Source organism: Bos mutus, chromosome 17 (assembly GCF_027580195.1).
Source record: "Bos mutus isolate GX-2022 chromosome 17, NWIPB_WYAK_1.1, whole genome shotgun sequence".
Lineage (NCBI taxonomy): Eukaryota > Metazoa > Chordata > Mammalia > Artiodactyla > Bovidae > Bos > Bos mutus.
Window position 1 is genome coordinate 66,371,225 of NC_091633.1, and position 16,458 is coordinate 66,387,682.

Sequence of the window (16,458 nt, forward strand, 5' to 3'; positions counted from 1 at the left end):
GCCTAGGATTTTAGCACATTTATGTGAAATTCCACTGATTACAAAGAAATCTACTCACTGAAGTCAGTCTTGGGGACCTACGCCAGGAAATATTTGTGATGCACTTCAAAGGGGTAAAACTCCAGTCTTCAAAAGAGCCTGCAGTTCACGCCATCTCTTTCCTTCCTCCTTAACCCTCAACTGGTGAGCCCACAGCGCTGTGATACGCAAAGTCAGTCCAGTGGTTACCAGGACCTCCTAAAAAACTGCAGCAACATGCAAAACTGCGTAACTCACTGAAAATTCGGTTGGCCGCTCCTCTGGCGCATTCAAAGACTCTGAGGTGACGCCTTACGAAAAGCCCAAGCGGCAATTATTCTATGAAATTAATGTTACATGTGACAAACCTGATGGATGATTAAGATATAGCACCGTAAATGCTTTAATTTATAAAGAGAAAGTAATTAAGATTTACTAAGTAAAAATAAGGCACTAAAACGGGTCTTTATTTTACTGCTAACCATAAATTTGTCTCAAAGCACGAACTCTCTCTGATTCATATTCAAAGCAAAAGTTCCCACACAGATAAATTTTCATTACGGTAGAGAAAGCTGCTCCCCACTGCCTCACCCCCACATTCTTTCTCACCACTGAGCTCTTCTGTCATCACCCAAAACAAACACTTCAAGGTCTGATGACTAAGCGTGCTGAAACTGCTAAGAAATTTTTTTTTAAAAAGTGGACTTTTACCATCAAAAGATACCAGCTTTGGGAATTCCTTTGTAGTCTAGTGGTTAGGACTCATCGCTCTCAGTGCCAAGGGCCTGGGTTCAACATCTGGTTGGGAAACTAAAACCCCCGAAGCCACACAGGATGGCCAAAAATAAAAGAAAAGAGTTACCAGCTTTATGCAGATACTAAATATTTATCTAAATACACCCACATAAACATATATGTTCTTTACACCTAAGGGGTGTTGCCTCGGGAAAAGGAGAAAGAATGCTACAATTTCTTTTATTTAAATCCCTCCCTCACAAAAGAGGAAGAAAAACAATCAAACACCCATCCCAGGAAACAATTCTTGTTCAAAGAGGAGGGGTGTGGTCTGACAGGTCGGCCCCTGAGCTCCAAGGCGCCTCTCTATTCTCTTGCCCTCCGAAGCAGTTCCGCAACCCAGGACTGGTCAGGATCGAGGGCAAGGACAGACCTCCTGGGTGTCCACTCTCCTCACCTGAGATCCCATTCTCTGCCAGCTTCCGCCCCCTGACACGGTCAGGTGGCCTCAGGCTGGTGCCCACACCTACCACTAGTGAGGGGGCTGGGGAGGGCAGCCTCGACCAGGCCGGCCTCTGACACCGGAGGACTCTCTCCCTGCTGTGCCTCGGACCACTGGGTACTAGGACCCGACACTCACCTCTGTGCTGGTAGGAAAGAGGAAAACTCCAGGGCTACCTCCAGCCTAGGGGAAAAAGACCTCTCAGGGGACACAGCCTCGGGTCCTTGGACCTCACTCTAGGGTGAAGACTTGAAGACTTGGTTAGAGAGGAGGTTTGAGAACGCTTGGCAGCCAGGGAAAAACAAGCTGGGTGTGCAGGTTAACCAGCCTCCATTCCTTGCTCCCACAACACTCTCAACAGTTACTAGTTGGCAATTAACCTCATCTTGAGAAGGCATTTACTGATTGACAAGTTGGGCAAAACTGAGTCAGAAAGACCTTCGCCGAAATCTTCCCTACTCAGCCGAAATCTACTCAGCAGCTGTGTCACCTTGCACCGATCATCTAACCTCTCTCAGCCTCAGCTTCCTCATCTGTGAGGGGAAAAAACAGTATTTTGCAGGACTGCTTGGTGAATTAAATGAAATTACTCGACATATGGGAGACATTTTAGTAAATCCTAGTTTCAGAATGGAAGCGTTATTAAATGCAAAATGCCCCAATCAACTAAATCTTTCATATTCAAGCTTTTGTAAGAGACAATGGGATCTAATAAGGAAAGGTCTAAACAGTTCCACAGGCCCATTAGTCTAGATTTATAATCCAAAGCAAAGTACAACAGATGCTGAAATTATGTATTATGTCAACATAATATTTCCCCCTTAAATGATAACCAACACCTTTTGTGATAATTAGTGTGTTATCTGCAGAGGAATAGAGACCATATTTCTTAACGTCTCAGGAAGCTTATATGACTTCATTTTCTCTGTTTTATTGTGAGGCAAAATTTCCTTGGATAAAGCGTATGCTTGCCTGTGGCTGGAAAAAGCTCCCATTCTTAAGTGAAAGAAACTACCTTCTGACAAGCTGAAGAGCTACACACCAGATAACTGAGTCCATTTTTACTGCCATCTCATTGCTGCCCACTGCTATCTGTGACTTCCTGTCTTCTAAGGTAGCAGCTACTTTTGAAATTTAAAGACAGTCTGTGGAGAAGAGATGTCTGCAGGCATGAAGCAGACATGGCAGTCACGTTTTAAAACAATCACTGTCCTTCAGCAACATGGATGGATCTGGAGATTTATCATGTAAGTCAGAAAGAGGACACACACCACATGGTATCACTGACATGTGGACTCTAAAATATGACAGTGAACTTAGCTACAAAACAGAAACATGAAGAGCAGACCTGTGGCTGCCGAAGGGCAGAGGACTGGGAGTCTGGGATCAGCAGATGCAAACTACTACATATAAATGTACAAACGGCACGGGGAACTACACTCAATATCCGGTGATAAACCACAGTGGAAAAGACTATGAAAACAGAAAGATACATATATGTAACTGTGTGTGTGTGTGTGTGTGTGTGTGTGGGATCCGGCGAGGATCTTGACGGGAGAAAGATTTCCCCCTAATTTTAACTCTGAATATGTCTTTCTCTTGTTTATAGCTTTTAAGAAAAGTATATTAATATTGCTAAAGCTCCAATACTTTGGCCACCTGATACGAAGAGCCAATTCATTGAAAAAGACTCTGATGCTGGGAAAGATTGAAGGCAGGAGGAGAAGGGGACAACACAGGATGAGATGGCTGCATGGCATCACTGATTCAATGGATATGAGTTTAAGCAAACTCCAGAAGATAGTGAAGGTCAGGAAAGCCTGGTGTGCTGCAGTCCATGGGACTGCAAACAGTCAGATAAGACTCAGTGACTGAACAGCAACAAATACTAATGTTAAAAGGCTAAAGCATATAAATCCATTCATTTTAGACCACTGTCCCCATACTGAAACTCGGTCTTTTCTAACTATCCTAAAATTTACTCCCAAGACAAGAGAGATTACATGGAATGCCAAACTTTTTCATATTACTGAAACCTTAAGAGTAATCAGTGATAGTGATAAAAAACATTAATTTCATGAGTGAACAGCTCCTATGACCCCAAAAGAGATCTACTTATTTATGTAAAAGATTAGTTCTTACTTGAAAGCTCTATTGCTGAGAAACGAAGCAACTGACCTGAACCAACGAAACTCTAGGAAATGCTAGCTAGGCATTCATTATTGGTATGGACAGGGCATTTGGTGGAATAAGGCCTGTGAGTATCAAAAGCAATTCCTAGAGACACGTGTCATTCTATTTAAAGTGCATGCATGCTAAGTCACTTTAGCCGTGTCCAACTCTGCAAACTTACGGACGTTAGCCTGCCAGGTTCCTCTGACTATGGAATTCTCCAGGCAGTAATACTGGAGTGGGTTGCCATGCCCTCCTCCAGGGGATCTTCCCGACCTAGGGACTGAACCCATGTCTCACATCCCCTGCATTGGCAGGTGGGTTCTTTACCACTAGCACCTCCTCTAGCTCTATTCATCAGTCCCAGGAATGCCCCAAGGAGTAAACCTTTGGGAGAATCTATCAGGACAAAGATTTTCAGGAAAAAAAATCCTGAACTTTATGCATCCTAGAAGTATACAGCATCTTGTTATAGGCTTCCTGGCAAACTATGAAATCATGGAGGCTAATAGGAGAAAAAAAAAGAAAAGCTAAACGTTCATAGGCAAACCCCCTATTCCATTAGCTGTGTTTGCTGTCAGAGCAGATAACAGAAGAACTAGCCAGGATCTAAAAATATGTCAATGTCGTGAAAAGGGAAAAAAGGGAAAGAGAGAGTGGAGAGAGAGAGAAAAGGAAAGGAAAAAGAAACAAAAAAATGAGACTAGAGTCACGCCAACTAAATGCAGTGTGTCGTCTCTGACTGGATCATGAGCCGGGGAGAAGTAAATAAAGGATGATACTACTCGACTGTGAACTCTGTCCTGGATAACTGGCTTGTAACCAGGCTGGCTTTCCTGAGTGTGATCATTACACAGCATCAGTAAGAGAATGTTTTTGCTCCTGCCAGAAAAGATGCTGAAATATTTGCGAACGAAGGGTCATGGTGTCTGCAACTCACCCTCCAATGCCTAATTCAAAAGGAAAAAACCACCTAGATGTCGGCGGGATGTTCAGTGTACTCTTCTGTATGTCTGAATTATTTCAAAATAAAAGGTCTAGGGGACGAAGAAAAGAGTAGACAATTCCCCTACCTAAGAGGCTGGGGAGATGCTAGAAGCCTTGAGTGGGAAGAGAGCCTAGAGGAGGCAGGAGCTGCTTACACTGATGCGAACTGATGAACCACACACATGCGTCAGAAGCCCCGTTCAAAGCTGCTGAAAATTAGTCGTAGAAAAGAAAATATTCTATATACTATAATCTGTCTAAACTTCCCTATCCCATAGTTCAGTGATATGATGCCAAGCGACACGAAGCTCCTTGTGCAGATGATGAAGCATGGTGTTAACACTCATAGGACTGTTAAGGATTTCATTTTACAGGTGAAAAATGTGTTAAAGGGAATTCTGTTCCATCTGTATATAAGTATATAAATCCTGCATATAGACAACTTTTATATAGATGATGAAGCATGGTGTTAACACTCATAGGACTGTTAAGGATTTCATTTTACAGGTGAAAAATGTGTTAAAGGGAATTCTGTTCCATCTGTATATAAGTATATAAATCCTGCATATAGACAACTTTTATATAAACAAGAATACGAAGGAAAGATGTGTGTGCTCTTTGACCTGGTAGGAAGATAATTTTCCCCAGTTGTATCTTTTTTAGTTGAAAACACTTTTAGCTTCCCCCAAACTTGAACAGGTATCCAATTTGCTGTTAATGTTTCTCTTCTGTTGTCTCACTATGTAAACACACATGTAACTTCTCAATTTTTGCTTCTCTGAAAAAAATCTATAATGGAAAACTCTGTATTGTCATTCACGTGCGCTGTGCCATTTTAAGTGCCGAACCCTACCGGCCACTGTAAAATGGAAGGAAGCACTGTCTGTATTGATATTCTAATGCTGTAATGTTAAGAGTATGAGCACCACAATAACATCAGGTAACATTTACATGCCACTCGTAAGTTACGAGGTGCTTTCATATACAGTAGCTTCTCTGCATAGAAGTAAAAATGTAAGAGAACAAGAAATACGTAAATAAGAGGGCTAGCTAGCTGTGATAAGTAAAAACAAGTTATGAGTGATGACAGGCATCTTAAATGTTTACAACCAGCTATAAAGGCAAAATTCCCTCTTGTGTTTCTTGGGAAATGAACAATTAGCAAATTCTGCAGAGGGAAATACAGTCTGGTGCTTTATGCTAAGAATGGGAGCCAGGCAATTCTCTCTTCTATTTTTAACTGGGCTTCTGACCTCCTGGTATCCTTGGGTAAGTCCAAAAGGCCCTCAATTTCTTCTCTTATCAATTGGGGTTGGAGCCTCTGGCCTCGCTCACTGGGGTGTCCTATGAGTTGGCAAACAACACTGAAAATTTGAGACGCAATTGACGATCACATATTACTGTCTGTTTGTATTGCCTAAGAAAGCTGCAGAGCATGACAAAGACTCTTGATTGATTATGCTTCCTGCTTCTCTACTTGTGAAAAGAGATCCACGCATCAATATTTGGAAGAGAGTACTTTTAAGCCTCCTGGGAACACTAACATTTTCCTGATTCCTACTTTTTCTCCCTGCCCCAGCGTCAGGCCTTATTTTAAGGACTCAGCGAGCGGCAGAAGCCTGGGAAACAGGGAGGCTCACTAGCAAGAACCCTCTGCCACGAGTAAGAGACCCTCTTCGGAGGAGCCCCGCCTGACTACACTGACAACGCCAGCATCACCAAGCCTACACTTGGCATACTGGGATGCCAATGGCAAATGACTTCCTAACGTGGCCAAGGTCTTTCAAAGAGCAAAGGAAAAAAATTCCCCAAGACGCTGCAGTGCAGAGAGTCACCTACTCCTCCTCCCAAACTAAATATGAAGCTGAAGATACACTGAAAAATGAATACAATTTATTCAAACAACAGACGAATATTCCTGTAGTGTGGAGAAGGAATTCCAAAGGAAACCACCCCACAAAAAAAGAGTACCTCATGTCTCCTCCCAGAAACTGGCTCAGGCTTTTGAGGGCAGAACTGAGCATCCTCCAGTCTCCTGCCCCCATGCTTCCTCGTGGATTCTGCTCTCTAGTCCATATACTTTTGTTCTCAAAAGAGGAGTGACTTTTGTAATGAGCAACTTTGGGAAAAGGAATTGAGCATATGTGGCCAGCTCCTTATGGCCCAGCATTTTTATTACAGGCTCTGGTATACATCACCAGGACACAGCCTGTGTGAGCTCTTTCTGATCAGCACGCCCACCAAGATGGTATATTCTGGTCTGCTCTGGCCATGTGATAAGCTTTCTACAAGTGAAAGGTCTATGCTTTAGGGGGATGCAAAAAGTACTAGAAGCCATTTGGATGTATCGTTACATTCTTCAATCAAGCTATTATTGGTAATGAAACCAGCAGGTTCATCTCCATTTGTCTGAACACTATGCTGATTTCTCAACTGGTTCTGACTCAAGAGGCTTCCCTCGCGAGGGTAAAGTGTCTGCCTGCAATGTGGGTGACCCGGGTTCGATCCCTGGGTTGGGAAGATCCCCTGGAGAAGGAAATGGCAACCCACTCCAGCATTCTTGTCTGGAGAATCCCATGGACAGAGGAGCCTGGTAGGTTACAGTCCATGGGGTCGCAAAGAGTTGGACACGACTGAGAGACTTCACTTTCTTTCACTTTTCTGACTCAAGATGGGAAGACAGTATTATTTTTATTGACATCCTAAAACCACACATCTTCCTGGAAACACTTTTCTACTACTCATGAAGCCAATCCAGAAACCACTCCCCCGTGACCACCACCAGCATCACCAATGGCTCCAAGGAGCAGAGGAAGCTGGAGGCAGCTGGCTGCCGTGGCCAGGGGTGCCTCCCTGGGATGGCAGAGCCTTTACAGGTCTGCTGCAGTGTTTTAAAGCTCTGGACCTGTCCGGGGAAGAAAAATGAATGGTATCCAGTTGCATGATTTCAGGCTGCATTTTTATTATTGGCTTCTAGAATAAATCACCAGAACAAAGCCTATATGAACTGCCTGAATGGCAGAGACAAAAACTGTCACAGAACACAGTTATGTAATTTTTTTAAACTACTGTACGTTTATTTCAAGAAAACACCTCTGAGCTTGCATACCCCTGGGCACCTTCGGTAATGTGTTCGTGGTTTATTTTTCACACATTCTCACCTTGTTTTCTCGTATTACAGACTTGTGGGCGGAGTAGTGCACCAAATTCATTTTGAACAGTTAAGAGTTATAAACAGAGCACTAGCTCCTCTAACAAGGGCTTGCTGCTGTTGTACTCAATGTCTCATCCAAGGGCATATTTTGAAGGGAAAATAAACCTGCATGATGGGATGTGGAAATCGGTAAATAGGTAAAAAGCCCTTTTTAAGCTCAACACTGAAGGTTTCTTGCTCAAGGATGAATCTCTGGGGAGACGAGGATGCTGCCTGGAGGTGGTCCCTTCCCAGAAAGGAACATGAGGCTGTATCAGAAACAGTCACTTGGGGAGAAGGCCAGACAAAGTCCCATGGGTTCCCAGAGACTGCGGTGGAGAGGAAAACAACCCCTCAGCTTCCTCATGGGCTGCCTTTGCCAAAACCTGCTGTTTTTAAATTGGGGGATAATTGCTTTAACGTTGAGCTGCTTTCTGCCATACAACATGAGTCAGCTGTAAGGATATATAAATATCCCCTCCCTCTTGAGCCTCCTTTCTACCCAACCCCTCTGGGTCATCACAGAGCACCAGGCTGAGCTCCCTGTGCTATACGGCCGCTTCCCCCCGCTAGCTATTTAACACATGGACGGAGGAGCCTGGTGGGCTGCAGTCCATGGGGTTGCAAAGAGTCGGACACGACTGAGCGACTTAGCGGCAGCGGCAGCAGCAGCAGGGTATATATGTCCAAACTACTCTCTATTCGTCCCACTCTCTCCTTCCCCTGGTATGTCCACAAGTCCATGCTCTACATCTGCATCTCTCTATTCCTGCCCTGCAAAGAGGTGCATCAGTACTATTTTCTAGATTTTATACACACACACACGTACATGTATTAAATTTTTTTTTCTTTCTGACTTACTTCACTTTCTATAACAGGCACCGTATCAGTTCAACTGACTCAGATGCATTCCTTTTTATGGCTGAGGAATACTCCATTGTGTGTGTGTACCACAGCTTCTTTATCCATTTACCTGTTGGTGGACATCTAGGTTGCTTCCATGTCCTGGCTACTATAAATAGTGCTGTGGAGGGAATGTAAACTGATACAGCCACTGTGGAGAAGAGCATGGAGAGTCCTTTAAAAACCAGGAATAAAACTACCACGTGACCCAGCAGTCCCCCAACTGGGCATACACCCATCATTCAAAAAGACAGATGTACCCTGCTGTTCCTCTGAATTGTACTATCTTGCCTTTTTGTTGTTCCTTGAGAGGAATGAGATGGCATCATCACTTCCACACACAAAAAAACAATTCATTAAGGATGAACTGCTTTTGGAAAGTGGGAACTTTTAAAGGAAATGGGTAAGAGGGTACATCCTCGCACAACTAGGGGGAATTTCGAAAGAGCTTGCAGCCAAAGATGGAGAAGCTCTATAGAGTCAGCAAAAACAAGACCAGGAGCTGACTGTGGCTCAGACCATGAACTCCTTATTGCCAAATTCAGACTGAAATTGAAGAAAGTAGGGAAAACCACTAGACCATTCAGCTATGACCTAAATCAAATCCCTTATGATTATACAGTGGAAGTGAGAAATAGATTTAAGGGCCTAGATCTGATAGATAGAGTGCCTGATGAACTATGGAATGAGGTTTGTGACATTGTACAGGAGACAGGGATCAAGACCATCCCCATGGAAAAGAAATGCAAAAAAGCAAAATGGCTGTCTGGGGAGGCCTTAAAATAGCTGTGAAAAGAAGAGAAGCGAAAAGCAAAGGAGAAAGGAAAGATATAAACATCTGAATGCAGAGTTCCAAAGAATAGCAAGAAGAGATAAGAAAGTCTTCCTCAGTGATCAGTGCAAAGGAATAGAGAAAAACAACAGAATGGGAAAGACTAGAGATCTCTTCAAGAAAATCAGAGACACCAAGGGAACATTTCATGCAAAGATGGGCTCAATAAAGGACAGAAATGGTATGGACCTAACAGAAGCAGAAGATATTAAGAAGAGATGGCAAGATTACACAGAAGAACTGTACAAAAAAGAGCTTCATGACCCAGATAATCACGATGGTGTGATCACTGACCTAGAGCCAGACATCCTGGAATGTGAAGTTGAGTGGGCCTTAGAAAGCATCACTACAAACAAAGCTAGTGGAGGTGATGGAATTCCAGTTGAGCTACTCCAAATCCTGAAAGATGATGCTGTGAAAGTGCTGCACTCAATATCTCAGCAAATTTGGAAAACTCAGCAGTGGCCACAGGACTGGAAAAGGTCAGTTTTCATTCCAATCCCAAAGAAAGGCAATGCCAAAGAATGCTCAAACTACCGCACAACTGCACTCATCTCACACACGAGTAAAGTAATGCTCAAAATTTTCCAAGCCAGGCTTCAGCAATATGTGAACCATGAACTTCCTGATGTTCAAGTTGGTTTTAGAAAAGGCAGAGGAACCAGAGATCAAATTGCCAACATCCGCTGGATCATGGAAAAAGCAAGAGAGTTCCAGAAAAGCATCTATTTCTGCTTTATTGACTATGCCAAAGCCTTTGACTGTGTGGATCACAATAAACTGTGGAAAATTCTGAAAGAGATGGGAATACCAGACCACCTGATCTGCCTCCTGAGAAATTTGTATGCAGGTCAGGAAACAACAGTTAGAACTGGACATGGAACAACAGACTGGTTCCAAATAGGAAAAGGAGTACGTCAAGGCTGTATACTGTCACCCTGTTTATTTAACTTATATGCAGAGTACATCATGAGAAACACTGGACTGGAAGAAACACAAGCTGGAATCAAGATTGCCGGGAGAAATATCAATCACCTCAGATATGCAGATGACACCACCCTTATGGCAGAAAGTGAAGAGGAACTAAAAAGCCTCTTGATGAAATGAAAGTGGAGAGTGAAAAAGTTGGCTTAAAGCTCAACATTCAGAAAATGAAGATCATGGCATCCGGTCCCATTACTTCATGGGAAATAGATGGGGAAACAGTGGAAACAGTGTCAGACTTTATTTTTCTGGGCTCCAAAATCACTAGAGATGGTGACTGCAGCCATGAAATTAAGACACTTACTCCTTGGAAGGAAAGTTATGACCAACCTAGATAGCATATTCAAAAGCAGAGACATTACTTTGCCAACAAAGGTTTGTCTAATCAAGGCTATGGTTTTTCCTGTGGTCATGTATGGATGTGAGAGTTGGACTGTGAAGAAGGCTGAGCGCCGAAAAATTGATGCTTTTGAACTGTGGTGTGTTGGAGAAGACTCTTGAGAGTCCCTTGGACTGCAAGGAGATCCAATCAGTCCATTCTGAAGGAGATCAGCCCTGGGATTTCTTTGGAAGGACTGATGCTAAAGCTGAAACTCCAGTACTTTGGCCACCTCATGCTAAGAGCTGACTCATTGGAAAAGACTCTGATGCTGGGAGGGATTGGGGGCAAGAGGAGAAGGGGACAACAGAGGATGCGATGGCTGGATGGCATCACTGACTCGATGGACGTGAGTCTCAGTGAACTCTGGGAGTTGGTGATGGACAGGGAGGCCTGGTGTGTTGCGATTCATGGGGTCGCAAAGAGTCGGATACAACTGAGCGACTGATCTGATCTGATCTGATCAATTACTTCATCTGTGTCTGTGACAGCAGGGCAGAGAAGATGAGCAGGAAGGTGTACACATCTCCGCTTCAGCTGCGATGAGAAGGGAGGGACTGCTTGGAGGCAGGAGGAAAGAGAGAGAGACGTTAAAGATGTCTTTCGTGCCCCATTCGAAGTCTTGAATCACCCACCTTCATACCCTGGGCTGCAGTCCCAGCTACATGGTCATGCTCGCTTTTCCCTCCTGAAATGTTTACATCTTAGTAAAGTCTCAGCCCAGACTTAGGTTAAAATGAAGCATAAAAGTCTGTTCTAAGAATTGATTGCCACAACCTGCTCTCAGGCAAACCTGGCATTCAAATTTATTAACTGTGTGGTCTAGGAACCCCAAGCTAAGAGATAAACATGAAAAAAAGGCTTAGACCTGGGGTATCTGGCAAAAGCCAAAGTACAAGCTCTTTGGAGAGTTGCTCTCAACCCAGCCAGAAGATTCCCTCTAATGAAGTCCTGTCAAACCTGACTTCGTAATCCAAAATTACAAAATACACAAGAACATCATCTACCGTTAGCCAGAATCAGGAGACATGTAAAAAGCAGAACAAGAAATCCCAAGAACCTCATGTAATAGAATTTCTGAACACAGAATAAGTAGATTTAAAATTAGCAAAGAAATAAAGAACTTAATACATGATAAAAGAACAAGGTATTTTCAAAAAGATAGGAGAGATTTAAGAGAACAGAATTTCTATAAACGAAAGATACTCAGTGAAATTAACAACAACAACAAAAACTCAATGGCTATATTAAAGAACAGAGCAGACATAACAGAAATAATTAGTGAACTAGAAGAAAATGTAGAGAAAATTTCCTAGAATAAGCACAGATAAAAGATCCTAAAAGAGTATTTCCTTATGGCCACTATCTGCCTATGAGATGTACAGCTGGGAGCTGCCCACAGTCAGAGCTGCTCTCAGAGCAGGAGGTCGAGAAAAATCCCTAGGGCACTGAATTGGTAGCTTGTTAGGTGAGAGCTCCTTTCACCCATTTCTTCTTCTGAAGCAGCGCTCTTTTCCTCTCTTCCCAGATTTAGATCTCTCACCTAGTGGACACTGTAATAAACAGCACATACAATCAGCTTCCCTGATGGCTCAGCTGGTAAAGCATCTGCCTGCAATGCAGGAGACCCCAGTTCAATTCCTGGGTTAGGAAGATCCCCTGGAGAAGGGATAGGCCACCCACTCCAGTATTCCTGGGCTTCCTTTGTGGCTCAGCTGGTAAAGAATCTGCATGCAATGTGGGAGACATGAGTTCAGTCCCTGGGTTGGGAAGACCCCCTGGAGGAGGGAAAGGCTACCCACTCCAGTATTCTGGCCTGGAGAGTTCTATGGACTGTATAGTCCATGGGGTCGCAAAGACTTGGACACAACTGAGCGACTTTCACAATGAGCATCATTGCTGAACAGTCAATGCCTGTGTTTGTATAGCATGTGGACAGGTATCTAGTAACATTATCATATATACACCTGTTAATGGTGTGCGTGTTCTGAAATATACCATGCCTACATAAATCAGAATTCCAGAAATTATGGTAGAACAGAGACTGAAGGCTGAACATTAAAAAGACCAGAAACACGAGTTCAAACCTGACTGGGACACGAAGTAACTGAGTAACTGCCGGGCAGTTCTCTCATCTAAGTTAAAAGGACTGAATGGCATATTTCTGGGATCTTTTCCTATTCTAATTCTCATACCGCTTACAACATTGAGAAGCTAACTAGTTTCATATTATTCATGTAGTTTATTTTGTAGGACAGGTCTCTACTCAGAGCCTACTCCTATTTACATTAAGAAATGCAGTCATCTAGCTTTCTGGACTGGAGCAGATCAGAATAACCGAGAAGTGAAAAATGGGCAAGAAGGGGTTCCTAGAATCAAATATATTGACAGTAGCTTAACAAAGGAGGTGAGAGGTAGATGACTGCATTAACAAGGAAAAAGACTGTACTATGAAGCCTAAAAAGAATGGCTATCTTTAGCCGTTTCCTGATAACGGATCAGATAATTTTACACACCTCAGTAGACCTTGAAGGCACCATTATATTACAACAATATATTGCTGATAACCTTGAACAATCAAGAAAAGGTTAGCTTATGTTCAGTACACTCTATTTAAAAGCAGAAAAGTAGAAAATGCATTTTAGAAAGATTCCCATCAAGAAGTTAAAACATATCAAAAGGGTTTTAGATATCTGGAAAATTCTTTCCTATGGACTCATGCATGTACTCATATGTGTCTGCAATTATACAGAGAAATATTTATTAAATACATGTTCTGTGCAAGGTACAGTGTGGCTTGAAAAAGATCCATGAACTGCTTTTTAGAACCTTAAACATAGAAATCCTCATAACAACATACATAAAGGATGTTCAATCAGCTGTGAAGTATGTATTGACAGAACACAGAAGCACTGGTTTTCACAGTTAGATTTCCCGTGGGGAATTCTGCGTGCGAGAAGGGCAGCGGGGAGGGAAGGGAGACGGCTGGGAAGGGAAGCTTTCAAGCACCACCGAGGGGGACTTCCATGAGGGTTGAGAATCCGCCTTGCAGTGCAGAGGACACGATGCAATCCCTGGTCGGGGAACTAAAATCCCACGGGCCACGGAGCAACTAAGCCCACGTGCCGCACCACCGAGCCCGCGTGCCGCAAGGAAGGGTCCTGCGAGACGCAGCGGAGACCCTGCCTGCGCAACCACGATCCGATGCAGCCAGAAAGAAAAGTAATAAGAAACTAATAAAATTAAAAACAGGAACACCGAATGCTGGCAAAATACCCAAAACAGGAAAGGAGTTAAATGCTTCGCTGAGGGAGGAGAGGCCATGCTGCCCACTGGACGTGAAAGTCCTTCGTTGTCATGGGTCATCCAAGTCCACAGGGGACATCCAGTTAATGAGACAGAGGGCAAGGCAGGACCATCAGAGGGTTCAAGAGCTGAAAGGGAGCCCCTCCACACTCGCATGCACGAGCTCACAGATACACTTCTTTTGCAGAGGGCAAAAGAGGCCACGGGGCAAAACACTGCACCCCTGGAACACTCCCCTGCACAGAGGAAAGAGGGAAAAGTGTAACGATGGCTCAGACAGTGGCAAGATTAGCGTGTGAAAACACAATGTAATTATAAATTCTACAGATTACATTAAAGCAAGTCATTGAAATGGAAAAACATTTTAATAGAAAACTGTCTCATCTTGTCTTCTTAGTCAAATAACCATCATTTAAGTGTGAATGGACAGAGAAGCAAATATAGATCTGATTATAAATGTATGAATTTAAACACTTTTTTCCGAATGTTATTCTCTTGTATTTCTATTCCATTTAGAAGTTTTGAAGTAAAAAATGTTTATAATTATATTTTGAATTAAGAGTCAGAAAAGTGCTTAAGCCTAATGCTCACTAGAACTAGTTAAGTATTTCTAAGTCTATTAGGTCCTTTAAAACAAAAGTTATTACCAATATCTGCTATGTTAAGAGGGCTAGGATATTGCAGATTTACCCAGATAATACATCTTCCATAAGAAATTTAAAAAATAAACTGTTGAAAAGGCATTCATATTATCATTTCTTAAAGGGGAAGGATCCCTTTCAGAGTGATCTACATACACGTTCAGGACGGAATCACCAGCATAAGGCATGATAACCACATTGTTGTTAGTCCCCAGAAGGCAGGCATCACATCAGATCTTCCCTCTTCATTCCCCTTCTGCTTGCTAATCGTAAGTAACATTCTTGTGAATAAAAGAAAGTTTTGTAACAAGAGGTAAACAATATCCCAGTTCCAGTTTTTATGCCATAGCTGCCACCCCCAGTGTTTTTTCAGAAAGCAAAATCCTGATCCTGAGAAAAGCGGAGCCTGTTCTTGCAGGCTTCCACAGAAGCCTGAGACATGTTCTAGAAGCAAGAGACATGGTTACTAGGAGGTTCCATGCTGTGCACACCTAAGCACTTTCAAACAAGCACACCAAGATCAGAGTTACTAGTTAGACCTTTTTTTTAATGAAATTGACCAGCTCTGTTTATCAATGTGTTAGATGTCCTGGCCTCTCATCAGTGGAATGCAGCTCAGCCTGGTAAGCAGCAGCAGGTACCTCCTGGCCACAGTCACCCAGCAGCCGGCACTAGCAAAGCAACAACATTCTCTTTGCTTTGCCTTCTCCTGCTCGGGGATTGACACCACAAGGGGGCAAGCACATCAAACAACAAAGTGAGCATGTGAGCACACGCACGTGTGCGCACGCTTGTGGTCTGCACAGGCATATATTTCAAGCACACTTGATGGTTTGCTGAAATCTCGCCATTGCTGGAAACATTAGCAAATTATGAAAGAAAGAGAGCTGTAAATCTCTAGACATTTTATCAAACAAATATATTTCCTTTCCTATTTTCCTTCCCATTTCACATCTCACATACAAAATATTATGAGAGTTGGAATGACATTGATAAATAGGAAATAACTGACTCGAAGAAATAACCTAAGATTCTGTCTATAATTCTATACACAAATAATGATTTAATAAACTAAGGAAAATTTTGTATCACAGTAAGAGGTTTTACTAGGTCAAGGTAATGAATGAAGCTGAATGCCGGCTAATAAAAACAAAGAATGCTGTTTTTAGCTTAGCTGTAATCCTGCCTACCAGCAGGAAAATAGGCCGAGTGACCTTTCCAGTCTGAAGATTTATGATGGGATTCCACATAATTCTAAAACTAAAGGTAAAATGAGAAGATAAAAATGCCTGGAGTCCTAGGAAACATTCAGAAGAAGGGTCACTAATCAGAATGGCAGGCGGGGAGGGAGGCTGTAACCGCTGTAAAGTCAGCAGCCTAAGTGAGGCAGAGCCAGCGGGACAGACACACCGGGCAGGGTAGGGACTGGAGACGGGGGACGAGAACAAGTATTGTGTCTGCACACACAGACACGTACACAGAGTAATGTGTCAATACACACACTCAAGCTCAAAAGCAAGAAGGAAAGCCCCTGGGGCCCCCATCACCCAGGGGTAGCTGTACGAGGCAGAAGGGCAATGGTATGAATTTGGAAGTCGGACTACGGTGTTTCAATCTGACTTCTCCAGTCAGTCAGTCAGTCAGTTCGGTCGCCTCAGACGTGTCCGACTCTTTGCAACCCCATGAACTGCAGCACGCCAGGCCTCTCTGTCCATCACCAACTCCCGGAGTTCATTCAAACTCATGTCCATTGAGTCGGTGATGCCATCCAGCCATCTCTTCCTCTGTCGTCTCCTTCTCCTCCTG

At 43.2% G+C, this 16,458-nt stretch overlaps 1 protein-coding gene and 1 non-coding gene across 3 annotated transcripts in view; one reads left to right on the forward strand and one right to left on the reverse strand.

Moving 5' to 3' along the window:
* The window catches only part of GATB (glutamyl-tRNA amidotransferase subunit B), a 103,378-nt gene that overhangs the window by 71,570 nt on the left and 15,350 nt on the right, over positions 1–16,458 (reverse strand). The gene's annotated exons all lie outside the window — the stretch shown is intronic.
* Positions 12,287–12,359, forward strand: TRNAC-GCA (transfer RNA cysteine (anticodon GCA)). Its single transcript has one exon. It is a non-coding gene; the product is annotated as a tRNA-Cys (tRNA).